We start from the raw sequence: 26,265 nt of genomic DNA, 5'->3' as shown, positions 1-26,265 counted from the left end.
TCCTCTATTTCTGTAGAATCCAATGTGGCTGGAACATTAGACTGGAAGAGTTTGCAACAAAAACAGTATGCAGCATTCTGGGTTTTTGAGTACATAAGTCATGGCCTCTCCACCATTGTCACCATTGGGGATTTCACACCAGGAATGTGTTAGATGGAAATTTCTATTTTCATTGTCTTTGAGGAACATGAAGTTTTTCACTTGCTGTGGCCCATGCAGTACAAGGAAGTCCCTCAGGCTACTGCTCAAGTGAGTCCACAGTCCTGGATCATTTAGACTTAAGGAACTAAACTCAGCAGCAGCTGTTTCTTGTATCTCCACCACACTCTTCTCTGATCTACATCTTTCTTCAGGAATGTGCAGGGCTACATCCATTTGAGATGGAGATATGGATGCTGCACTAGCTGCCAGGTCACCTGCACTCTGGCTAACTGGAAGATCAGGCATCTGCTCACCACTCTCATCCTCACTGGGGCCGGAAGGCTCACCGTGAACATTTGTGTCAATGTATCTCAGGAGAGCACCTCCCTGCTTAGACAGAAAAGCTTCCTTTGCTTTCTTTCCTTTTCTGAATGCTGCCCCAGAGGGGCGTTTTCTTCTTTCGCTCATGACTGTTGTTCTGTGCCAGCTCGAGTGGCTCTCAGCACTCAGTTGAAGGGGACAAATAAGCAGGCTGGTAGCAGGGCCTGAGTGAGGGAAGATATCAGTGTCTTAAGGGCCTGACTGGCTCCTACTACTTCAGCTGACTGCCTGTTCTCCTCAAGTGGGTTCAGGGAAGCAGTGGGAAACAGGAAGCTCCCTGAGAAGCTGATGTTAATCAGTCCAGGCTCCTGGGGGTGCCAGAGGGGTACATAAGATGCTCCTCCTTCTCTCTCTCCCTGCAGCTCCTGCTGCTTTCTGTTATTCCCTCTTACCTTTTCTCCTGCCTGCCTATTATGTCTCTTGTACCCTCCCTCCTCCAGCACCGCACTCCACCATCTCTGTGCATCTAGAGCAGAAAGAATACATATGCACCAGCAGCAGACACGATTTTCTACACTCTGGGTCCTAGTGGTGCCCCCCACAGTCTGGCACCTGAGGCGGCCACCTCAGTTGGCCTCATGGTAAGGCCAGCCCTGGTCCAGTCCATAGCCCTCACAGTCTACCAGATAAGAGAGTTGGCCTTGAACTTGCTCGGAGTCTAGGATTTCCAAGACCTTATATTCCTTTTGGTCCTGGACAACTAAGGAAAGTTGTGGTGAAGCAGCGCATCTGGGAAATGGATTCTCCATCTAAGGTTTCAGACATGCGGAAGGTGAGGTGGACCTTCAAGGAGTCTGGCAACTGGAGCCTAAATGCTACACGGTTAATTTGTTCCGCCATCTTAAACAGGACTAGGTACTAATTTAGCTGAAGGACGGGTGGATTTTAGGTGTTCTGAGGATAACCAGACGTTATCTTTTACAGATAGGGTTGGTGTGACTTGGCGTTTTCAGTCACTATGATGTTTGGTGGCTTCAGTGTGTTCGGTAAGCTCTTGGTGGACCTGGTGGAAGTGGGCAACTACATCTGCTGTGGCAAGGACTTGGGAGTCTGGAGGTGCAGCCGAATAAAGTTGAGGGTGGAAACCGTAGGTTGCATAGAATGGGCTGTGTCCGCAGATGCATGGGTGGAGGAATTGTACGCAAACTCTGCATATGGTAGGAGGATCACCCGGTCAGCTTGGCGATAAGTGAGAAAGCCATGGAGGTATTGCTCGAGGATCTGGTTAGCTCGTTCTGCCTGCCCGTTGGTCTGCGGGCAATAGGCCAAGGAGGTAAGTGATTCCATTCCTAGGACTCTGCAAAGTTCACGCCAAAACCAGGAAGTGAATTGTGAACCTCAATCTGAGACCACTCCGATGGAGCTGAAAAACACGATATAGAAATGGCAAGTCATCCCTGACCATTTAGGAGGGAGTGAATGGAAATCAAGTGTGCCATCGTAGGGCGGAGATCCATGGTGGGAAGGATGCTGGTTTGACCCTGGGCGTGGGTAGCTCTACAGTGAAGTCCAAGGATACCAAGGGCCAGAGGCGAGAAGGGGTATGCAAAGGCTGGAGAAGACCGAGTGGCCTGGCACATGGGCACTTATGCTGACAGAACAGATCTTGTGAATGAAAAGACCTCTCAGCCTGGGCCACCAGAAATTCTGCATCATAGGCCTTGGCTTTATTTTTTCTGAGTCCCTGCCTATGTTTTCTCTAAAACAACCCCACCCCCAGGGATTCCTGTTTTACAGGCTCATCTAAGGACTTCCAGATCTTTAATTTAATCACTTGGCCTCTGTTTGTAAACAAAACACTGACTCCCTGCCCCAGGGGCACCTCTCCTCTGCAGAACTTACTGTGCTGTAGTTAAGAATTCCACCTGGGAGCTCCACTGACAGGAGCTGGCACCCTCCTGTATGAAATGTGGGGGGTAGGAGGAAGGCACCAGCCCTCCCTAAATGGTGCCCCTGGATCCTGCAAAGTGTCGTCTTGGATCAAAAACTGGCTGGAAGACAGAAGCAAAGAGTAGGACTAAAGGGTCAGTTTTTATCCTGGGCAAAGGCTCTGTACTAGGATCTGAAAAGGAGGCTAAGCCATGAGATAGCAACACGAGCAGATGACACAGCGAGTTTGCTCAGTCAGAACTGCACTATATTCACCTAGGATGGTCTCTAGAGCTCTGGCTGGGGAATGAAGGTCAATGTTGATAAATGCGAAGTGAGGCACATTGGAGGGAAATATTTAACCTACTCCGACAGCTTCCAGGGCTCTGCACAGACAGTCTCAACCCAAGCAAGGGAGCTGGCGGCTTTGGGACCGCTCAGAGCTTTGCTCAGTGTACAGCTGCAGTCAGAAAAGCAAACACGAAGCTGGGTTGCGTAAGGAAAGGGATGGAGGCTAACCCAGAGAATGTCATAGTGTCTGTATCTCGCCTGGATACGGATGCAGGTCCCCCCAGCCCAAAGGCTATTGCAGAACTGGAGGGGGGCGGTCAGAGAAGAGCAACAAGAATGAGCGTGGCCTGGACGAGAGGGTAGAGCTGCTGCTGGACTGTTTGCCTGGCTCAGAAAGGACTAATTGTCAGAGGTGCACAGGCTTGGGGCTCTGGACACCTCTGAATCAAACCCAGGCAGCACCGTCTGCAGTGTGACACCCCGCAGGGCACGCTCTCCCCAGGGCAAGCCCCCTTGGCTGCAGCACCTGCTGGGTCTGACCTCGGAGCATTCAGCCCCTCTGTTCCACGGTCCCTGCAATGAGTCCACCTGAATAGGACACCTGGTGGAAGCCTGCTCCACTCCGCTGGCTTGTGTTGGGGGGTGGTTCCTGCCTGCCCCCCAAGTCTGCTCCTGCCCCCCACAGACCTTGGGCATAGTTCCCCCTCCCCCCTGCAAAGGCCTGAGGCCACCCCTCCTCCCCCCCACAGGGGGGGCTGCATAGGGCACCACAATGTCTAGGGACAGCCCTGCACGCAGGTAGTGAGATCTCCATTCAGCCAGGCAGGAGGATGTAATTAAGAAAGAGAAAAAAAATGATAAACAAAGCAGCCTTCCCCAGCCCAGAACGAAGGAGGAACCGGAAGGAGAGAGATGTACAAATCCAGAGCCACCCGCCGCCAGCTACACCCTCCCCAATCTGGAGAGCAGCCACACAACTGCAAGCCCCGACACGCACGCACACCTGGAGACAGATGCACGCGTTCCTTGGGACAGAGCCTGCGTCGCGCTGACGTAACAGGGCACGTTCACTGGACTAAAATAATCGTCGGCGGGAGGCCATCTGGCCCCCGCAGCCCCTTGGTAACAGAAGAGATCTGAGGAACAGGAAACATCTCTGTATAGGTGGCTGCGGCACATTGATTGCATCATCTTTAGTGCTGTGCATTACTGTCCCTGCAGTGGGGGCGAACGCTGATCAGAACTGGGCTTTACTCTCGAGAGTCAAATTACCGGTCATCCCACCCCGGAGCCCCGAAGCAAACCCCTGGCGAGGGTTCAGCGTGGAGCAGGTTCTGGGGATTCAGTGACGCTTGCAGAAACTCAGCTCCAGGCAGAGCCGACTGTGCCAGCCGAACCCACCCACGCAGCTAATGTGATGGCAGCTCCTGTGAGGGGCTGGGCTGGCTGAGATGCAGCAAATGGCAGCTCCGGGGGAAAGCAGCTGCAGGGCAGGCAGCAAGAGAAGTAACTAGCTGGGTGTAGGCGGCTCCCGGCCACAGGTCCGTCAGCTGATTCAGTGGCTCTGTGCACTGACTGGCCCTGGCTTAGTGCTGAGTCACTGTCTGTCCTCAGCCCAGACACAGTGTGGGCAGGAACCAGGGTTTACAGGCCTGCAGAGCCTCAGCTTCCCTGAACGTCTCCTTCTCCTTCCTCCGCCCTGGGGGAACTAGCTAACCCTCAGCTGGACTTTAGCCAGCCAATTGCCTGGCTGAGGATTCGGATCATGCAGCCTGGGGACACCAGGCCAGGGGGAGGGAGATTCCAAGATGCTGGGTGTCAGGGCTGGGTCGAGATTCTGGCCTGCGCCAACCTCGTCTCCTAGCCGGGCCCTAAAACATATTCCCTGTCAGCTCCCTGTGCTGTGCCCTCTGTCTTGAGGCAAGAAGCACTAGGGGGCTGGCAGCCCATATTAGCAGCAGATGCTAAGAGGAGGGAGAATCTATCAAGTTTCCTGTCACTGTGGTATCTGGGCATCTTCTGGCACAGAGCCCTCAGTGGATTCTATCTGTCCTATTTGAAGGGTGCTTAGCACCATCGTATCTAGGCACCGAATACAACACCCCAGTGAGATGAATGGGTGGGAAGGCGGCAGGGAGGCGTTCAGGTCTCTTGGAGCCATTGTTTCAGGCTGTCTGCAGACTCAGGGTCTGCCTTCACCCCAAGCACTATCCCAGCCTAGTTATGGGCTGGGTGTTACGTGGTGGATAATCCGCTGAACGTGAGCTCCCGCTGTGATGCTGTGGCCAAAAGAGCGAATGCGATCCTGGGATGCATCAACAGGGAAATCTGGATTAGGAGCTGTTATAACCTTAGTCCCAGATTTGGACCTTAGCGTCCAAAATATGGGGGTTAGCATGAAAACCTCCAAGCTTAGTTACCAGCTTGGACCTGGTACTTGCTGCCACCACCCAAAAAATTAGAGTGTTTTGGGGCACTCTGGTCCCCCTGAAAAAACCTTCCCTGGGGACCCCAAGACCCAAATCCCTTGAGTCTCACAACAAAGGGAAATAATCCTTTTTCCCTTCCCCCCTCCAGATGCTCCTGGAGAGATACACAGACACAAGCTCTGTGAATCCAAACAGAGTAACTTGCCCTCTCCGTTTCCAATCCTGGAAACAAAAAGTACTTTCCTATTTCCCCAGAGGGAATGCAAAATCAGGCTAGCCAATACAACCCACCCACAGCTGTACCCCCTGATTTCTTCCTCCCACCAATTCCCTGGTGAGTACAGACTTAATTTCCCTGAAGTAAAGAAAACTCCAACAGGTCTTAAAAGAAAGCTTTATATAAAAAAGAAAGAAAAAATACATACAAATGTTCTCTCTGTATAAGATGATACAACACAGGGCTAATTGCTTAAAAGAATATTGAATAAACAGCCTTATTCAAAAAGAATACAAATCAAAGCACTCCAGCACTTATATTCATGCAAATACCAAAGAAAAGAAACCATATAACTTACTATCTGATCTCTTTGTCCTTACACTTAGAAACAGAAGATTAGAAAATAGAACTACTTCTCCAAAGCTCAGAGACAGCAGGCAGACAGAAACAAAAGACTCAGACACACAATTCCCTCCACCCAAAGTTGAAAAAAATCCAGTTTCCTGATTGGTTCGCTGGTCAGGTGTTTCAGGTGAAAGAGACATTAACCCTTAGCTATCTGTTTATGACAGGAGCAGAGAGGTTATTTTACCTCTGTATGTGGCACTGCTGCAACTGCTGCTGGAATCCTGTGTCCAGTTCTGGTACCCCCAATTCAAGAAGGATGTAGATACGTTGGAGAGGGATCAGAAAAGAGCCAGGAGAATGATTAAAGGACTGGAAAACCTGCTTTATAGTGATGGACTCAAAAAGCTCAATCTATTCAGCTTAACAAAGAGAAGGTTAAAAGGTGACTTAGCACAGTCTATAAGTACATCAAAGGTTGTTACAAGGAGGAGGGAGGAAAATTGTTCTCATTAACCTCTGAGGACAGGACAAGAAGCAATGGGCTTAAATTGCAGCAAGGGCGGTTTAGGTTGGACAGTAGGAAAAACTTCCTAACTGTCAGGGTGGTTAAGCACTGGAATAAATTGCCTAGGCAGCCAGGTTGTGAAATCTCTGGCACTGGAGATTTTTAAGAGCAGGTTGGACAAACACCGGTCAGGGATGGTCTAGATAATACTTAGTCCTGCCATGAATGCAGGGGACTGGACTAGATGACCTCTTGAGGTCCCTTCCAATTTTATGATTGTATGATTCTAATTATCCACAAATATTTAATAATGAGCTCTTCAGTCTAACAGAGAAAGATCTTACACGATCCAATGGCTGGAAGGTGAAGCTAGACAAATTCAGTGTGGAAATAAGGTGTAAATTTTTAACGGTGAGAGTATTTAACCATTGGAATAATTTATCAAGGGCCATGGTGGATTCTCCATCACTGATAATTTTTCAGGGAAGGCTGGATGTCTTTCTAAAAGCTCTGTTCTATTATTGTGGGGGCAGGTCTCTAGCCTGTGATAGCCAGGAGGTCAGACTACATGATCACAATGGTCTCTTCTGGGCTTGGAATCCATGAAACTATGAGCTACACACCTAAAACATAAGCTGACCTAGCTTCGTTGCTGAGGGTTGTTGAAAACCTGCGCACCCCCTCCATCAGAGTTAGGTTGACCTAACCCCTAGTGTAGATGTGGCTAGGTCAATGGAAGGCTTCTTCTGTCAACCTAGCTACCATCTCCCAGAGAAGAGGGTTAACTATAGAGATAGGACAACCCCTTGTGCTGAGGTAGGAAGCATATCCATTGTGCCACTGTAGCGGCGGCAGTGTAGACATGCCCTGTGGTGCCATAGCTATGCCAGCAAAACCTTGCGGTGTAGACAACGCATACACCGACTGAAGGGGTTTTTCTGCTGCTGCGGGAACACCACCTCCCTGACCAATTGTAGCTAGGTTAACAAAATCATTCTTCCATCAACATAACATGGGGGTGAGGTTGGCACAGGACAGCACTCGGGGACGGCGGTGTTTTCCATCCCTGAGCAACGTAGCTACGTGAACCAGGCTTGGGGAAGACAACACGGCATCGGTTCACGTCTGGGAGGTTGCTTCACAGCCTTGACGCCCAAAACATTTTTAAGTACTTGTTAAGGTGAAAGCTAAGATTCTACACAATCTGGATCGGCCACATAAGGAGCCCAAGGAGGCAGGATCTGTCCCGTGGGCCACAGGTTGGATACTCTTTTAGAGGGGCGTTGTCAGTTTACTTTCTGACAATATATTTTAGATGAAGATTCCCAGCACATCGAGCTCTTTCCTCGGGCAGGGAAGTTTATAAATGGAACGAGAGTCGTTATTTTATTACGATAATTGGAGCACCTTATATCACGCTGCTGCTCTGAGACCGGAACCACTTGAGCTTATTTTTCAAAAGCTCAGCCATTGACCTTAGACACAGGAGAGGAGAAGGGCAGCGGCACAAAAGGAAGGTGTTAGCTACAGAGGAGGAGACTGGCCTGTTAACAAGGTGCCCTTTTGCTGTATTGGGAGCTCTTTGAATTTAGCCAATCACTGACTCATTCAGAGACCAAATCACAAAGGAATTTTGCTTTGGAAAGACACTAGTGATTGCACAGAATCTCAAGTGCAGATACGGTCAGAAAAGGACCTTTAGAACTGGCCCCATCTGACTCCACATCTCTGCTTCCTGCGAGACTCCCTACCCCTCACTCAAAAGAGCATTTATTCCCTCTTGCTCTGCAGAACTCCTGCAGCAGTAGGAGAGCGAGCTAGAGTCCCGCTTGCTCGGACACCACCGAGGCATTGGAGACGTTCTGGTAGCTGTGGGGGTTCGTGGCAAAAGCAGGGGGCCTGGCTGGATTTCCAGATCTCCCCGTGAAGGCTGAGTTGTCGGAAGTGGAGCGATTTAGATCTGGACTCATTGAAAGAGAATAAAGCTGCATTGTAAGTTTCCTCATTTGCAGAGAGATTTGCATCTCTTTTTATTGTGGAAGGCTCTGCTCCTGTATTCGCTGCCCGTCCCACACCCGCTTCAGTCTCTGGCAGTTTGGTACACACAAGGAATGCACGGTTGACTCAGAAATGGATCCAGTTGGAAAAAGCCACATTGGCACCTTCCCTGATGCACATAAGGTGAAATTCCCCCTCCACTGCCAGCAAGCACAGGGCCTATGCTGCCCTTCAGTTGGGGACTTACTGGTTGCATAGGCTTTGTGCTGGCCCTTATATATAAATCTTATACGGGGTACATCATGTAAGGTATCAATGGAAAAGTTACAAATATCAAATTCACTTTGTATGCATGTACCATTTTTGTATCTAAAGTTATGAATATTGACTATATACCTGTCTTTCAAAACACAAGGTAGTTTGCATCATGTCTAGCCAGCACATTGTGAATGGACCGTTCAAGTTGATGGCCCATTAACAAACACAATGGGCCATGGAAGCAGATTATTCCTGCCCGGTGAGCCTTCCTGTGGATGTTTCAGCCAGACTACAGGTAATGGCTGCTCCTACGACTCACCGAAGCATACAAGGGCATGTGTCTAGCTCATGTGATTCAACTCTTGTGCCTGTACTTTTCCACAAACTGTGCTAGGAGCTTTGTTTGGGACAGTGATGTTCCCTCCATCTGGGAGAAGGTACAAAAAACCCCGGAAGCATCTCCATTGCCTTTTTTCTGCTCTGATCTCTGGACTAAGGACTTACACTAACAGGAGCATTACAACTAATGGACTGAGGACTTTCCAATCTTTTGGAAGTTACCAGAGACATTACAAGCCAGCAGTGTATTCCATCACTGCTACAAACTTGATCCAAGAATTTTGCCATGAGTGTATGTATTTGTTTTCCTTGCCCATTTTAACCAGGGGTCAGGACCCCTCAGGGGGTCACGAGGTTATTACATAGAGGGTCGCGAGCTGTCAGCCTCCACCCCAAACCTTGCTTTGCCTCCAGCATTTATAATGGTATTAAATATATAAACAAGTGTTTTAATTTATAAGGGAGGTCGCACTCAGAGGCTTGCTGTGTGAAAGGGGTCACCAGTACAAAAATTTGAGAACCACTGATTTTAACTCTCTCCTCTATCTTTTATTAATAAACCTTTAAATATCAGATACTAAAGGACTGGCAACAGCATGATCATCGGGTAAGATCTGATTTATATACTGACCTGGCTATGTGGCTGATCTCTGCGTATTAGAAGAGCCCTTTGTTTGATGAAATTGGTTTTAAATAACCACTTATTGTGAAGTCTAGTCTGCGGGTGGTGAAACAAGGGCTGGAATGCCTAACGAGACTGCACGTCTGACTTCTTGTTGATCAATGGGGTGAAACAGAAGTTGACTCTTGTTACTGGCTTGGCGTAGTTTATGGAAGAATAATCCCTCCTTTGGGGTGGGTCTGCCTCATTTCTCAGCAGACAGAGAAGCATTGTGATGCTGCTGGAGAGTGGTGGCTCAACCTCTCTCTCTCCGCTGCTTGCACACTCTGTCTACGCTACACAGCATAGGAGGTCATGGCTCCTGGCTGATACTGAGGAATGCCCCAGCCATGGTGTAATGGGGTTTGGACGTGCCTGTGTGGACAGACAATGTTAAGGAGCTGTGCCCTGGGCCTGCTTCCAGGGTCCTTATTGGGATTACAGAGCAGGTCCTTTCAGAGGGTGCGGTCCTGTCTACACAGTCCATTTTACAACAGAATCATGCTGTCCCTGCTCCCCTCTCACCCCCAGAATTATCCCAAGCAGAGCTTCCTAGAAGCAGGGAGGGGAGAAGAGCAGGAGATTCACTTGAGTTCACTATGGACACTGCTGTGTCCATCTGTTAACCAGGGAGGTGCTCAGAGGCCACGGTGATGGGCACCAGTACAACCTCCACGGACACAACACTGCTGAGGAAGGTGCTGACACGTAGTAATAGCTGTAGTGTAGCTGGGGAATATAGGTCTGCATCCATACAGGCGTACGGGTGAGCGGGGCACCTGAACTGGAGACCTTCTGCACCAAAAGAACAAGCCCCTATCGCTGCAGCAGAGGAGGAGCTCCATTCACTGTCACTAAATAGTAGGCTTTTATCCTCACAGCAGCAGGCAGCATGTGACACTGACGCCGATATAACAGCTGATACCCACGGCAGAGAGCTATCTATCCCAATCCACTGAGGCGCTGCTGTAAGAAATTACCAATTAGCGTTTCCGCAGAGGGCTGGGTGGAAACTAGACAAACTCTTCCATCCGCTTAACGAAACAGGTGAAACAGGGATTGGTGGGACCAGCCTGGTTCCCAGGAAGTCTTGCTTTACTTTCGTCTCTCTTTGGCATTTCCCCTTCTCTTCTATCCTACCCACCACTCTTTGGTTGTAGTCTCTAAACCATTGAGGATCCTACTCCTGGCATGTCAGAGGAGCGACTCTGTGACCAACACTTATGTCATGAAACTCACAGGCCTCCTTAGGTCTCACTCAGGCAATGCTCCATGTACTGGCTTCATCCCGGGCATTGATGGAGTAAATTGGCATGAGGTCTGTGTCACAGAGGGGGGTGGCCCTTTATGGGAGCTGGATTTAGCTCCCCACCCTCGGCTGGCACTAGCCAGCTGTCTCCCAGGTGGTGGATACAGGACCAACAAGCAGCCTATGTGAGAGCTAGATGGTTGGTGGGGAGGTGGGAGACTCTGGGTCAGGGAAGGTGGGCTTGCACACCACCCGGGGGGAGGACCTTGCCGGGGATATGTGCTACATAGGGAACCGCAGATGCCTGGTCTCCACTGCAAAGTTTGAGTGGTAACACCTGTTTTGTTTTGGCACATTTTTGCATGCCCGCCCCCTCAGTTTTGAGTCCTGTCAGGGAAGCCCTGAGCTTCTGCCAAGGAGCTGCTTCCTGACGGCCGCACACCCTCGGTCAGCACTGGTCTACCAGTGGAACGACTGTCTGGATGCTGCATTACCCATACCGGTAAAAACAGTACTCCAATGCTCTTGTCCTTGCAATGAAGACCACTCTGGCTGCAGTTCTGAACTCTACGGGCCAGGGGCCACCGGAAAAAGAAGCCCAAGCCCATTTTAAAGTCCCCAGGTACTGTTGAAATTTTTCTCTTCTTGCCAGCCCACCTTGGCAAGCACGCAGGGCTGGCTCCAAGCAACACTCTGGCTAAACCTCGTGTTGCTGCTTGGCTCTGGGAAAGAAATCCTGGATCTCCTCAGTCTTTGGGGAGAAGGGGAAGTATGAATCTAGTTGCCGAAAAACCACAGAAACAAAGATGTCCGTTCAGACGTGTGCAGAGAAGGGATGCAGCAGCAGGGGTATGGTCAGATGAGCACCGATGCTGGGCAAAGGGGAATGAGCCATGGCAGGCCTACCAAAAGGCAAAGGAGGCCAACAGAAAAGTTGGGGCTTCCCCCCAGATCTGCTGTTTCTATGCGAAGCTGGATGTCTTACTTGGTGGGACCCAGAGGTAGGAACCCAAGAATTGCCCAGCGATGAAGAGCTCATCAAGGAGGTGGCATGATGGCTGCAGACCCCCTGGAGGGCTGAACCTGGCCCAGATGAGCCCAGAGGAGGAACCCATTGCAAAAGGGAAAGGAGCTGAGTTTGAGTGTTTAATTTATGGCTTTTTTCAAACTACAGTATGTTCACATAGGGTGATCAGATGTCCCGATTTTATTGGGACAGTCCTGATATTTGGGGTTTTGTCTTATTGTCGCTTATTACCTCCCACCCCCGTCCCCATTTTTCACACTTGCTGTCTGGTCACCCTATGTTCACAGGCCGCCTTGAAGCTCCTCCCCCTCTCAAAACTCAGCCACGTGGCCACGGAACAAAGGAATCATCTTTTGCATACCAGGTTTCTTAGAACATGCATTGCCAGTCATAGGCAAAACAGGAGAGCAAATATTGCAAGCAATGCATCAACATTGACACCTGCATGCTTCAGCCAGGAACAGCAAAGAGAATTCCTAACCACTTAAATCGATGTATTGCAAGGAGAAAGAGAACCATACTGAGCATTCAAGGAAAATACATAGGAAATTAAAAATAATTCTTGCAAGCAGTCCAGTAGCTGTTCATGCAGACCATCTGATGGATTTAAAGCTCAAGGTACACAGCAAACACATATTGCAAGTATCAAAACATGCAGTACGTCGATTCAAGTCCAAAACAGACTCCCCGCATGCTGTGCTTGAAATCAGGAGTAGAAGGGAGGAGTTGTTGCTGACTCGGGGCACTTGGCTCTGATGTGGCTCGCAGGGCTAGGCAGTGGTAACCTCCCTTCTTTTCCAGAGTATGGTGCTGATCTTGCCAGGGAGCTCCCATTAGTCATCTGACACCATTTCAATGAAGTTTGTAAGCAGGCGTTCCTTGAGATTTGCCTGAACATTTCTCGGCAATTTGTATTCAGCATTGGGTTACTCACACTGCTCCTCAGCACTCAGGAGAAGGCAAATCTCACCCTGGTGATCAAAGTTACTCAAAGACCTCTTCTGTTTCTCAGGGCAAAGAGCACCACATATAGCAGTGTGTTTACAGCTCTAGTGCTGAAGCATATGATGGGTCAGAACCCACCCACCTGCTCCTCCTCCATTTTCTTGACACAATTAAATGTTCTCGTGTTGCTTTTATTTATATACATGAAATTTACTAGCGTGTGGCCAAGAAGGAAGAGCCTGACTTTTATGTCTTGCGCTAAGAGCTTTGTCTATAATTCACCAATGAAGTCCCCAAAGCATTTATATATGTCACAAGACCTGATCATGTGCAAGGGTATCAGCCTGCGGCTAGAACATTTCAGACAGGCAGGTGGCTCCCATCCCATGCGCTTAGCATACATGACATATAAATAGCCTATGTCTCAGAAAGCACTGATGGCATTAGAGGAAGGTTTTGCATTTTGCACTCACATCACCCTTTACATCTTGAAAATCTTTTTCCAATGAAAAAGTCTGCTTAGAATTGAATAGCAAAGGTCCTGAGGAAGGACGGCTGGATTTGTCCTGTCATAATTAACATGTAGCAAGTAAGCTGGAGAAATGCAGGCTCGGCGGAACTACCATTAAGTGGATACATAACTGGTTAAACAACCACAAATTAAGAGTAACTGAAGGGAATGATGCAGGATTGGAGAGAGGTCTCAAGTGGGGTTTCACAGGGATCTGTTCTGGGTCTGGTGTTATTTAACATCTTTATTAATGATCTGGATGTAGGTATAGAGAGCAGACTGATCAGATTTGCAGATGACACAAAGCTTGGGGGGGTTGCCAACACTTTGGAGGATAGAGCTAAAATTCAAAGGGATCTTGATAAATTGGAGATTTGGATTACCAACAACAAAATGAAATTCAATAAAGACAAATGTAAGGTGCTCCACTTAGGGAAGAAAAACCAAATGCACAAATACAGAATGAGGGATAACTGGCTTGGCAGCAGCACTGCTGAGAAGGCTCTGGGAGTTGTGGTGCATCAAAACCTCAATGTGAGTCAGCAATGTGATGCTATTGCAACAAAAGCAAATGCCATTTTAGGTTGCATTAACAGAGGCATAACATGTAAATCATGGGAGGTGACAGGACCGCTCTACTCAGCGCTGGTTAGGCCACAGCTGGAGAACTGTGTCCAGTTTTGGTCACCAATGTAGAGAAAGGATGTAGAGAAATTGGAAAGGATTGAGAGGCAAGCAACAAAGATGCTCAAAGAGATGGAATGCAGCTGTATGGGCAAAGGCTGAAGGAACTGGGTACGGTTAGTTTGGAACAGCAGAGATTAAGTGGGGACATAATACTGGTCTTCAAATACCTGAAAGGCTGCCATAAAAAAGATGGAGAAAAGTTGTTCTCTCTTGCCACAGAGGGCAGGACAAGAGGCAATGGGTTCAAAGTACAGCACAACAGATTAAGATTAAATCCCAGGAAAAACTTCCTAACTGTGAGGTGACTAGATGTCCTGATATTTGGAGCTTTGTCTTGTATAGGCACCTATTACCCCCCACTTCTGTTCTAATTTTTCACACTTGCTATCTGGTCATCCTAAAGGTGACATTCTGATCTCACCTCAGTGTAAAGCCAGAGCAGCTTCACTTATGTCATAGAATATCAGGGTTGGAAGGGCCCTCAGGAGGTCATCTAGTCCAACCCCCTGCTCAAAGCAGGACCAATCCTCTGACAGATTTTTGCCCCAGATCCCTAAATGGCCCCCTCAAGGACTGAGCTCACAACCCTGGGTTTAGCAGGCCAATGCTCAAACCACTGAGCTATCCCTCCCCCTTGGTGGTGTCATTCCAGAGTTATGCCTATGTAGCAGAGCAGCACCTGGCTCTAAACGAGATAGAGCACAGTAAAGATGACAATAAATAATTGGAGGTATGGAAGACTGAGAATTGTAAAAGTGAAACAAGAGTGAAGGTTATTGCTACTTCCTGTTTTATGTGCTTATTTATGTGGAGCCAGATTCTGCCATCTTTCCTCTGAGTAGTCACTGTTGACTTGAGGAATAAGGGTCTACTTACATGGTAGAATAGGATACACTATAGGATATACTATAGAATATTCCACATGAAATCTAACCCTTCGTATTTATAAGGAAAGGGGCCAACATTTTCGAAGTTAGGCACCTAAATCCCGATGTAAGCACCTAACTAAACTGACCAGATTTTCAGAACTAAGGAGCAAGCAATGCTTTGCACCCTTGAAAATCAGGCTTGTTAGATAAGTGCCTAAATATGAAATCAAGTACACTTCTACCCCGATATAACGCTGTCTGCGGCAGCCAAAAAATCTTACCACGTTATAGGTGAAACCATGTTATATCAAACGTGCTTTGATCCACCGGAGTGCACAGCCCCGCCCCTGCAGAGCGCTGCTTTACCGTGTTATATCCGAATTCGTGTTACATCGGGTCATGTTATATCGGGGTAGAGGTGTATCTAATTTTAGGCACTCAAATTTGAAAAGTTTTGGCCAATGTCCAGGATGAAGCTAGGTTGGAAATGCTTATTTTGTAGTGGATAGCAATAGGGGGTATCCCTTTAAATAGTTTATGAGCCCTCTGGGGTGCTCATTGTGTTCTGTGTTTTAGGGTACGTACAGCTACAGTGGAGCTGGAGGTGTAATTTCCAGCTCCAGCAGACGTATCTGTGCTAGCTCTGATTGCTCTGAGCACTAAAAATAGAAACGTAGCTACAGCAACAGTAGCCACCCCAAATATGATCCCGTCTGAGACCCTAGGTACGTCCTCAAGCAGCTAGCCTGTCCGTGGCGGTGGCTACACTTCTCTTTTTAGCGCACTAGCTTGATCAGAGCTAAAGTGGGTATGTCTCCTCGAACTGGGAATGACACTTTCTAGCTCCAATGAAGACATACATTGTCTATATAAAACCAGAGCAAAAGCGTGTATATGTAGCTACAAAAAGAACAGGAGTACTTGTGGCACCTTAGAGACTAACAAATTTTTTGGAGCATAAGCTTTCGTGGGCTATAGCCCACTTCATCAGATGCATAGAATGGAACATAGAGTAAGAAGATATATATACATACAGAGAATGTGAAAAGGTGGAAGTTGCCCTACCAACTCTAGGAGGCTAATTAATTTAGATGAGCTATTATCAGCAGAAGAAAAAAAATCTTTTGAAGTGATAATCAAGATGGCCCATTCCAGACACTTGACAAGAAGGTGTGAGGATACTTAACATGGGGAAATAGATTCAATTTGTGTAATGACCCAGCCACTCCCGGTCTCTATTCAAGCCCAAGTTAATGGTATCTAGTTTGCAAATTACTTCTAGTTCAGCAGTTTCTCCTAGGAGCGTGTTTTTGAAGCTTTTCTGTTGCAAAATTGCCACCTTTAAGTCTGTTACTGAGTGACCAGAGAGGTGGAAGTGTTCTCCTACTGTTTTCTGAATGTTATGATTCCTAATGTCAGATGTAAGTATCGTCACACCTTCTTGTCAAGTGTCTGGAATGGGCCATCTTGATTATCACTACAAAAGTTATTTTTTTTCTCCTGCTGATAACAGCTCATCTAAATGAATTAGCCTCTCAGAGTTGGTAGGGCAATTTCCACCTTTTCATGTTCTCTGTATGTATATACACCTCTACCCTGATATAATGCGGTCCTCGGGAGCCAAAAAATCTCAACACCTTATTGGTGAGACCGCGTTATTTCGGCTTTGGTCCAGTATGGCATACCAGCAAGAGCCGGTACGCCGGGCCAGAGTGGACCGGCTTCCCCAGTGGTGATTAAAGGGCCTGGTGCTCCAGCCGCTGCAGGGAGCCCCAGGCCCTTTTAATCACTGCTGGAGCTCTGGCTCAGGTGGGGATTTAAAGGGCCCAGGGTTCCCCACAGCAGCTGGAGCCTCTGGCCCTTTAAATCAGCGCCCAAGCCTGGCTACCAAAGTCCCGGTGGGGATTTAAAGGGCCCGGTGCTCCAGCCGCTGTGGGGAGCCCCGGTCCCTTTAAATCACTGTCAGAGCTCTGGCAGCGGGACTCGGGTGGGGATTTAAAGGGCTCAGGGCTCCCCGCTGTTTTACCGTGTTATATCCAAATTCGTGTTATATCGGGTTGCGTTCTATCGAGGTAGACGTGTATATCTTCTTACTATATGTTCCAGTCTATGCATCTGATGAAGTGGGCTATAGCCCATGAAATCTTATGCTCAAATAAATTTGTTAGTCTCTAAGGTGCCACAAGTACTCCTGTTCTTTTTGCAGATACAGAATAACACAGCTGCTACTCTGAAACCTGTCTATATGTAGCTAGGCCCACATCTTTGTGTACATTTCGTAAACCCAGTTATTTGGAACCCTCTCTGCCTTGGTAGTGTCTATCTCTCATTTGGTTGTGCAAAGAGCAATAGACACAATAGTTATTTATCTGGAACACGGGATGGCTGTCCCTGAATAAAAGGGCAGCATTTGAAAATTGGGTGCAAAACCTTTGACATAATCCCGCTAGTCATGACTGTGAAAGTTTCCTTTCATCTATTTAAGTCTGAACTTTAGCTGTGTCTGCTCTTCTCTAGTATTGGTTCTATGGATCAGACATCTCCGAAGTACCGTTTTTATTCCTTAGTACTGTATGTGAAACCAAGACCAGCCTTGATCTGAGGGTTATTCAAATTATTTTTATACTGTGAAAATGTTGAAAAAGCTTTTATTGTTTGGATGATCTCTAGTGTGTACATTTACTGTGTTTAACAATATATCTGCTGCATGCAGGATTATTTCATTAACAGTGTACCACTCCCAATGATTCCAATGAAAGCATGAACAGAATGAGTGAAACAGAGGACATACTTTTCCATAGCCTGGGGGAGGATGAAGAGGATCAGAAAGAGACGACAACCCCCATCGAATGTGTAACTGAGGGTATGTCTACATCTACAATTTTGCAGCGCTGGTTGTTACAGCTGTATTAGTACAGCTGTATAGGGCCAGCGCTGCAGAGTGGCCACACTTACAGCAACCAGCGCTGCAAGTGGTGTTAGATGTGGCCACGCTGCAGCGCTGTTGCACACCGCGGGGAAGGAGACCTGCTTGGAGGGGGGGTCGGGGAACGCCAGAGCACACCGCGGGGCTGGATACCTGCTTGGAGGGGGGGTCGGGGAACGCCAGAGCACACCGCGGGGAAGGAGACCTGTTTGGAGGGGGGGTCGGGGAACGCCAGAGCACACCGAGGGGAAGGAGACCTGCTTGGAGGGGGGGTCGGGGAACGCCAGAGCAAACCGCAGGGAAGGAGACCTGCTTGGAGGGGGGGTCGGGGAACGCCAGAGCACACCGCGGGGCTGGATACCTGCTTGGAGGGGGGGTCGGGGAACGCCAGAGCACACCGCGGGGAAGGAGACCTGTTTGGTGGGGGGGTCGTGGAACGCCAGAGCACACCGAGGGGAAGGAGACCTGCTTGGAGGGGGGGTCGGGGAACGCCAGAGCAAACCGCGGGGAAGGAGACCTGCTTGGAGGGGGGGTCGGGGAACGCCAGAGCACACCGCGGGGAAGGAGACCTGCTTGGAGGGGGGGTCGGGGAACGCCAGAGCACACCGCGGGGAAGGAGACCTGCTTGGAGGGGAGGTCGGGGAACGCCAGAGCACACCGCGGGGAAGGAGGCCTGTTTGGAGGGGGGGTCGGGGAACGCCAGAGCACACCGCGGGGAAGGAGACCTGTTTGGAGGGGGGGTCGGGGAACGTCAGAGCACACCGCGGGGAAGGAGACCTGCTTGGAGGGGGGGTCGGGGAACGCCAGAGCACACTGCGGGGAAGGAGACCTGCTTGGAGGGGGGTCGGGGAATGCCAGAGCACACCGTGGGGAAGGAGACCTGCTTGGAGGGGGGGCCGGGGAACGCCAGAGCACATCGCGGGGAAGGAGACCTGCTTGGAGGACAGTGGAGTTTGCTTAATTGAGAGGCTTTCTCAGGTATGCTGGGATACCTGCTTATTCCACGGAGGTCAACAAAAACGCTGGTGAGTGTCTACACCTGATGAGCAGCGCTGGTGATCCAGCGCTGGATCCTCTACACCCGAGGCACGACCGGGTGTACGGCCAGTGCTGCAAACAGGGAGTTGCAGCGCTGGTAATGCCCTGCAGGTGTGTACACATCCTAAGTTGCAGCGCTGTAACCCCCTCACCAGCGCTGCAACTTTGTAGTGTAGACAAGGCCTGAGGAAAATATCCTGACCAGGGGTCGGCAACCTTTCAGAAGTGGTTTGCCAAGTCTTCATTTATTCACTCTAATTTAAGGTTTGGCATGCTGGTAATACATTTTAACATTTTAGAAGGTCTCTTTCTAGAAGTCTATAATATATAACTAAACTATTGTTGTATGTAAAGTAAATAAGGTTTTTAAAATGTTTAAGAAGCTTCATTTAAAATTAAATTAAAGTGCAGAGCCACCTGGACCTGTGGCCAGGACCTGGGCAGTGAGTGCCACTGAAAATCAGCTCACATGCCACCTTCAGTACATGTGCCATAAGTTGCCTCCCCCTGATCCAGACAATACATTCCATTCCCAGACCATTACAAAGGTTTTTCCTCATGGACTGGGCCACTCCACAGTCAAATATTTTTTTCCGTCTCCAGTCACTCTGGAGGTGTGGAACAACATGAGAGATCCCACCAAATGGCTAGTGGAGATTTGTAGCTTATGTCTTCTTAGCATGAAACCTGCCTGATATTCACGGATAGTCATGAATATCCCCTTTGCTAACAGAGGAAAATCCTATCCAGCTGCAGGACTGGCTTGTTGATGGACTGGCAGGATTTTACCTGTTGTTCCCATCTAGCAACCGGCTGACCCCTAAATGTCCTCTCCTTCTGCATCACCAACACTGAACACCTGGAATCACCAATTACTTCTATGACAAATGCAGTACAAGGGTGGTAAGATTAGAATATCCGCGGTGTAAGACTAAATTTGATCGCGGCACGAGAAGTTTAAGCAACTCTATGCCACAGCTCTCAAGGAGACCTTTTTCTCTGCAGCCACAGCAGCTGCAAAATGTCAATCATTGGAAATGTTTAGGATATTGCCCCACTTAAACAATGCAGATTGCCTTCAATCAGTCTCCAATTCAAGAAGACTCCTGCTGCAAAATGCTCTCACCCTACTTGAGGGATGGGGGGAGATAAAAATGAGATAGTTTTTCCAGGCCTGAGGAAACAAAATCAGAACAGTGGGCAGTGAACATGACATGTACCTTGAGCTTCTGGGATGGATCTAGGAATACAAGGCTGTCCACAGAGCCCCAGATGGAACATGATGCTTCTCAAAATTCAGCCCATTCATTCACACAGCCGTAAGTTGCTGAAACACAGAAGGAGATCCAAACTACCACAAACTGACCCATGCTCTTCCGGGCTGGCGAAGGCCCTGGTACTCTGGGTTGCCTTTCTACCACAGACAGTCAATGTCTCCTCTTAAGAAACAACCTATTACCTACCCTAAGACACACAGTAGTCACAAGGATTATCACTCACCAGCTATCACTCATGATCTAATCTCCATTTCTAATCAACATAATTGAGAAAATGGCAAAGAGTGGGTTCCTTCTGCTTAAGTGTACCCCATCTAATCAAAATAGTCTCACATCACAGAAAGCACTCTGCTGTTTCATGAATCAAAACAATCTTTTTATCTACACTGCTGGCATCTCCATTTGTTGGTCCCCACTGTCAACGTTCTCCTTTCTTGCCACCAGAAAGATGTCTTAGCTCATAAGCACTAACCTCATCGTAAGTTCTCTTCACAGGCCTCGGAAGTGATTTCTGATTCCACATCTTTTAATTTTAGTTAGCAATTGCCACCTTTCCTCTCATCTCTAGTTTATTGATTCAGTCTACGGCCAGGCTGATATGCTGAAGGACCGTTACCAGTTGGTTGGTTGGTGGGTCTCAGTGCATTTCCTAGCAGATCGTTTCTGTGATGTGGACATCTGTGAACACAGATGGGTCTGCTGTTGGCAGTTTCAGTAGAAACGTAAGAACGGAATGGGTGAGAGAGACTGAGCTATTCTCTCAGTTCATACAGTGGTCTTTCCAGGTCACATTTGAAACACATAGATAGGGGAGTGAAGGAAGCTTACACTGTATATGCTCTACCTGTTCTGTAGTAAATAGGAAGCTTCAGTTTCCAGAGTCCAATCCAGCATCTTTCATGTCTCAGCTGAAGGTCACATAATTCAGCACCATTCACCAGCACTAAATTCACCTAAACAATTGTAATAGAATATTTTTTAGGAAGGAAATAGGTTTAGATTATAAACTTCTCAGGGTAGACAAGAAACCTGCCCTGTGTTCCATACACCATGGAGCATGTTGTGAATTCTCAACAAATACATTAATTTATGGAATTATCTTCCCCAGTGGCTTTTCCTCTAAATTACCAAAGAGGAAATTCTAGATTACTAACCCTTTTTGTTTGTTTCCCGGGTTCTTTCTTTCTGCTCTCAGTTCCTTTGTAATTTTGTATTCATTCATTTTTGTCTTTGATGCAGTGCGGTGAGACTGCAAAACTTCAATGCAAGCAGGAACGAACATGCTACTACCCTGGTAGAACCCCAGCCTAGACCCCTCAACAAAACTGAAACATTGACAGCTGCTGTAAGATCATTACAATGAATAAAGATTACAAAAACTACTGTAGCTACCCAAGGAATTTCACAAACTTTTCATAACTCAGTTTTGATTATGGGTTATTTGTTTCTTTACTTGGTTATTTACTCTTCACGGACCAAGACTCCATGTACTAGGTCAGTAGCTATACTGCCTCAAGCCACTATCTAATTAACTCTCACAAAAAAATCTGGATTGGGCCTGGTCAGTATTTGAATGTGTTCTTTTTTTAAAAAAAAAATCAGGTCTGCATGGACATGGAAGTTGTCAATGTGCTCTTCCTTCTAAGAGTATTAAACGATGTGGCATCAGAGCCATCGTGATGTGAAGCCAAATTCCTGAATACTCATGCCAAAGGTCAGACTACATTTTTTACAAGAGGAGGTTTGTTAGCCTCATAGACCAGGCAAAATATGGGCGTGTATAATTACATTTTACTTTCCTCCATTCCCACTGCAATTTCAATTGGACATTCAAATCTTCTTTCAATTGTTGTGCAGCATTGCAATGCATTGTTAAACAGCTGCCACCTTTAATGTCAGATGTGGTTCCATTTTAGTGACAGGTGAAGTGATTTTGCTGTGTGTATAATCTCTAAAGTGGTGATTTTCAAACTGTTGGTCACAACCCAGTACTGGGGTCATGGGCATCAACAATTTCCTTCAACTGGGTCGCAAAAAAGAAAGTTTGAAAACCACTGGTCTAAAGAATTTTATAGAGATAGAATATATTATGCTAAGTATATATAAAAATAGAATATATTATGCTAATAAGGGCTGACTTTCACCTTATTTAAATCTCAATTTTTGGCCACATAAGGGGTGAGGGGGAAGAGAATCATGAAAAGCATAGCCTTTATGGTGCTACAAGCCATAAACCTAAGAAATATCATTTTAGTGCTCATCTCGCCATGCACTATGGGTGAGACATTTTTGCCCAGTTCTGTAAATACACTCCAGTATACTGCCCCACTGCTCCCAGAAATCCACTAAGTAGCCCCCAGAAAGCCTCAGCTGCACTGAACCAGTAAATTAATTATCCAAATAGCAGTGTAGAAACAATGGCTAAAAAGTGTTACCACTTTCCCCAGTAATCCGGAAAGCGCCATCTTATCAAGGAGAAGGCAGATAATGTGCCCTTTATCTGTGGTGATGGGAGCAAGGACAAAGCGCCTTGTTATTCAGAAAGTGCCTTTTAAAATCGGGTCACTCGTCTGAGCTGGGTCGAGAACAAAACACTCCTTGGAATGTGGATAAGAAGCAGTCCCGGATGAGTGTCAGGCAAGGCCTAGCAGCTGGCAGAAATTGTTTTTTGACTAATAGAGCAGACTATGCCCAAGCGGGGGGTGGGGGGGAGCAGTCCCCAGGTATGTATGTGTGTGTGTTTCAGGGGATTGTTGGGAAGGATTTGACTGAAGGTACAGCCAGGTAGGATGGGTTGAGCAGGGCAGCCCCCAGGTGTGCATGTTTGGGGGCTGGGCAGAAGACACAGCTAGGTGCAGTTGTTCCAGTGGTGGTGGGGAAGGACAGGCCCAGTTACCTGTGTTTGGAAGGGGGCTGGGCAACAGTTAACTAAGGGCACAGCCAGCTAGGTGGATTGAGCAGCACCAGAATAGCCCCCATCCCCCAGGTGTGTTTGGGATGGGAGGCACAGCCAGATGAAAAAAACAGGGCAGTCCCCCGAGTTGTTTGGGGGTGTGGAGCTAGGCAGGAGGGGCCAGGGCACCCCCCTGGAGTGTTTGGGGGTACAGGGCAGAGCCAGGTGGGACAAGCAGTGCTGGGGGAGAGGGCAGCCCCCAGAGGTGTTTGGGGGTGTGGAGCTAGGCAGGTGGGTTTTAGCAGGGCAGGAGGGCCAGCACAGCCTCCCGGAGTGTTTGTGGGTACAGGGTACAGCCAGGTGGGATGAGCAAGGGGAGGAAGGAAGGAAGGGTAGCCCTCAGGTGTGTTTGGGGAGCAGGGCCACGGGTGTGGAGAGGGGAGGGGAGGGGAGGCAGGCTGAGCAGGGCCTGGGGGAGCAGTTCCCACGTGTGTCTGGTGGTGAAGAAGCTAGGGGGGGTGGGACAGGAAAAGCCAGAGGGATAGCAGTCTTCAGGAGTGTTTGGAGTGGGAGCTGGGAGGGTGGGATGAGCAGGGCTGGACAGGCTGGACAGGCCCCAGATGTGATTGGGGGGGAGCACTGAGCAGGCCCCAAGTGTGGTGGGGGAGAGAGGAGTTTGAGCATGGCTGGGGGGCTGGAGAGGCCCCAGGTTTGGCTGGGGAGGGGAGGGTTGAGTTGAGCAGAGCGGGAGGGGGGTTGAGTGGAGACAGGGCTGGGCAGGCCCCAGGTGTGGTGGGGGAGGGGAGGGGAGGGTTGAGCAGGGCTGGAGAGGGAGGGGAGGGTTGACTGGGGCTGAGCAGGTCCCAGGTTTGGCTGGGGAGGGGAGGGTTGAGCAGGGCTGGAGGGGAGCTTGACTGGGGCTGGGTACGCCCCAGGTTTGGCTGGAGAAGGGAGGGGAGCATTGAGCAGGGCTGGAGGGGAAGGGGGGGTTGAGTGGAGCTGGGGACTGGGTAGGCCCCAGGTATGGCTGGGGAGGGAAGGGTTGAGCAGGGCTAGAAGGAGAGGGGGGGTTGACTGGGGCTGGGCAGGTCCCAGGTTTGGCTGGGGAGGGGAGGGTTGAGCAGGACTAGAAGGGAAGGGGGGGTTGAGCAGGGCTGGGCAGGCCCCAGGTTTGGCTGGGGAGGGGAGGGCTGAGCAGGACTAGAAGGGAAGGGGGGGTTGAGCAGGGCTGGGCAGGCCCCAGGTTTGGCTGGGGAGGGGAGGGCTGAGCAGGGCTGGAGGGGGAGTTGACTGGGGCTGGGCAGGCCCCAGGTTTGGCTGGGGAGGGGAGGGTTAAGCAGGGCTAGAAGGGAAGGGGGGGTTGAGCAGGGCTGGGCAGGCCCCAGGTTTGGCTGGGGAGGGGAGGGCTGAGCAGGGCTGGAGGGGGGGTTGACTGGGGCTGGGTAGGCCCCAGGTTTGGCTGGGCAAGGGAGAGAAGTGTTGAGCAGGGCTGGAGGGGAAGGGGGGGTTGAGTGGAGCTGGGGACTGGGTAGGCCCCAGGTATGGCTGGGGAGGGGAGGATTGAGCAGGGCTAGAAGGGGAGGGGGAGTTGACTGGGGCTGGGCAGGCCCCAGGGTTGGCTGGGGAGGGGAGGGTTGAGCAGGGCTGGAGGGGGAGTTGAGTGGAGCCACGGGCTGGGTAGGCCCCAGGTGTGGTTGGGGAGGGGAGGGTTGACTGGGGCTGGGCAGGTCCCAGGTTTGGCTGGGGAGGGTTGAGCAGATCTAGAAGAGGAGGGGGGGTGGACTGGGTAGGCCCCAGGTTTGGCTGGGGAGGAGAGGGCTGAGCAGGACTGGGTGGGGGGGAGGGTTGACTGGGGCTGGGCAGGTCCCAGGTTTGGCTGGGCTGGGGAGGGGAGGGTTGAGCAGGGCTGGAGGGGAAGGGGGGTTGAGTGGAGCCGCGTGCTGGGCAGCCCCAGGTGTGGCTGGGGAGGGGAGGGTTGAGCAGGGCTAGAAGGGGAGAGGGGGTTGAGCAGGGCTGGGCAGCCCCAGGTTTGGCTGGGGAGGGGAGGGTTGAGCAGGGCTAGAAGGGGAGGGGGGGTTGAGCAGGGCTGGGCAGGGGAGGGGAGGGCTGGGCAGGACTGGGGGGGGAGGGGAGGGTGGACTGGGGCTGGGCAGGTCCCAGGTTTGGCTGGGGAGGGGAGGATTGAGCAGATCTAGAAGGGGATGGGGGGTGGACTGGGTAGGCCCCAGGTTTGGCTGGGGAGGAGAGGGCTGAGCAGGACTGGGTGGGGGGGAGGGTTGACTGGGGCTGGGCAGGTCCCAGGTTTGGCTGGGCTGGGGAGGGGAGGGTTGAGCAGGGCTGGAGGGGAGCTTGACTGGGGCTGGGTACGCCCCAGGTTTGGCTGGGGAAGGGAGGGGAGCATTGAGCAGGGCTGGAGGGGAAGGGGGGGTTGAGTGGAGCTGGGGACTGGGTAGGCCCCAGGTATGGCTGGGGAGGGAAGGGTTGAGCAGGGCTAGAAGGAGAGGGGGGGTTGAGCAGGGCTGGGCAGGCCCCAGGTTTGGCTGGGGAGGGGAGGGCTGAGCAGGACTGGGGGGGGGGGGGTTGACTGGGGCTGGGCAGGTCCCAGGTTTGGCTGGGGAGGGGAGGGCTGAGCAGGGCTGGAGGGGGAGTTGAGTGGAGCCACGGGCTGGGTAGGCCCCAGGTTTGGCTGGGGAAGGGAGGGGAGCGTTGAGCAGGGCTGGAGGGGAAGGGGGGGTTGAGTGGAGCTGGGGACTGGGTAGGCCCCAGGTATGGCTGGGGAGGGGAGGATTGAGCAGGGCTAGAAGGGGAGGGGGAGTTGACTGGGGCTGGGCAGGCCCCAGGTTTGGCTGGGGAGGGGAGGGTTGAGCAGGGCTGGAGGGGGAGGGGGAGTTGAGTGGAGCCACGGGCTGGGTAGGCCCCAGGTGTGGCTGGGGAGGGGAGGGTTGAGCAGGGCTGGAGGGGGAGGGGGAGTTGAGTGGAGCCACGGGCTGGGCAGGCCCCAGGTTTGGCTGGGGAGGGGAGGGCTGAGCAGGACGGGGGGAGGTGGGGAGGGGAGGGGAGGGGAGGGGGGGGCTGAGCAGGACTGGGGGTGGGAGGGGAGGGTTGACTGGGGCTGGGCAGTCCCAGGTTGGGCTGGGCAGGCGATGGGGGGGCACACCCAGGTGGGACGAGCAGGGCCAGGTGGGGGTGGCTGTGGCGGCGCCCGAGGGCCCTGAGCGGGTCTAGGCGCTGCCCGGGCAGGTGGCAGGGCCCGGGACGGGGCTTACTCCGAGGATCGGGCCCGGCCCTGCGGGAAGCGGGCCCGAGCAGGAGGGGGCAGCCTCCTTCCCGCCTCTCAGGGCGGGTCGCTTCCGGGTGCGGGGGACAGGTGTGGCGGTGGCACCGGCCGGAAGCGCGCAGGGGGCAG

At 50.6% G+C, this 26,265-nt stretch overlaps 1 long non-coding RNA gene across 1 annotated transcript; it reads right to left on the bottom strand.

The window, feature by feature from the left end:
* Positions 1-1,050: 1,050 nt before the first annotated feature.
* On the bottom strand, positions 1,051-26,203 carry LOC115634949. Its single transcript, XR_003996483.1, has 4 exons — positions 26,126-26,203; positions 20,811-20,919; positions 19,910-20,016; positions 1,051-1,885 (listed from the first exon to the last, which is right to left on the bottom strand). It is a non-coding gene; the product is annotated as an uncharacterized LOC115634949 (long non-coding RNA).
* Between the last annotated feature and the right edge of the window lie 62 nt (positions 26,204-26,265).

This window comes from Gopherus evgoodei, chromosome 1 (genome assembly GCF_007399415.2).
Source record: "Gopherus evgoodei ecotype Sinaloan lineage chromosome 1, rGopEvg1_v1.p, whole genome shotgun sequence".
NCBI classification, from domain to species: Eukaryota; Metazoa; Chordata; order Testudines; family Testudinidae; genus Gopherus; species Gopherus evgoodei.
The sequence above is the reverse complement of the archived record's forward strand: the minus strand, read 5'-3'. Positions and strand labels throughout refer to the sequence as shown.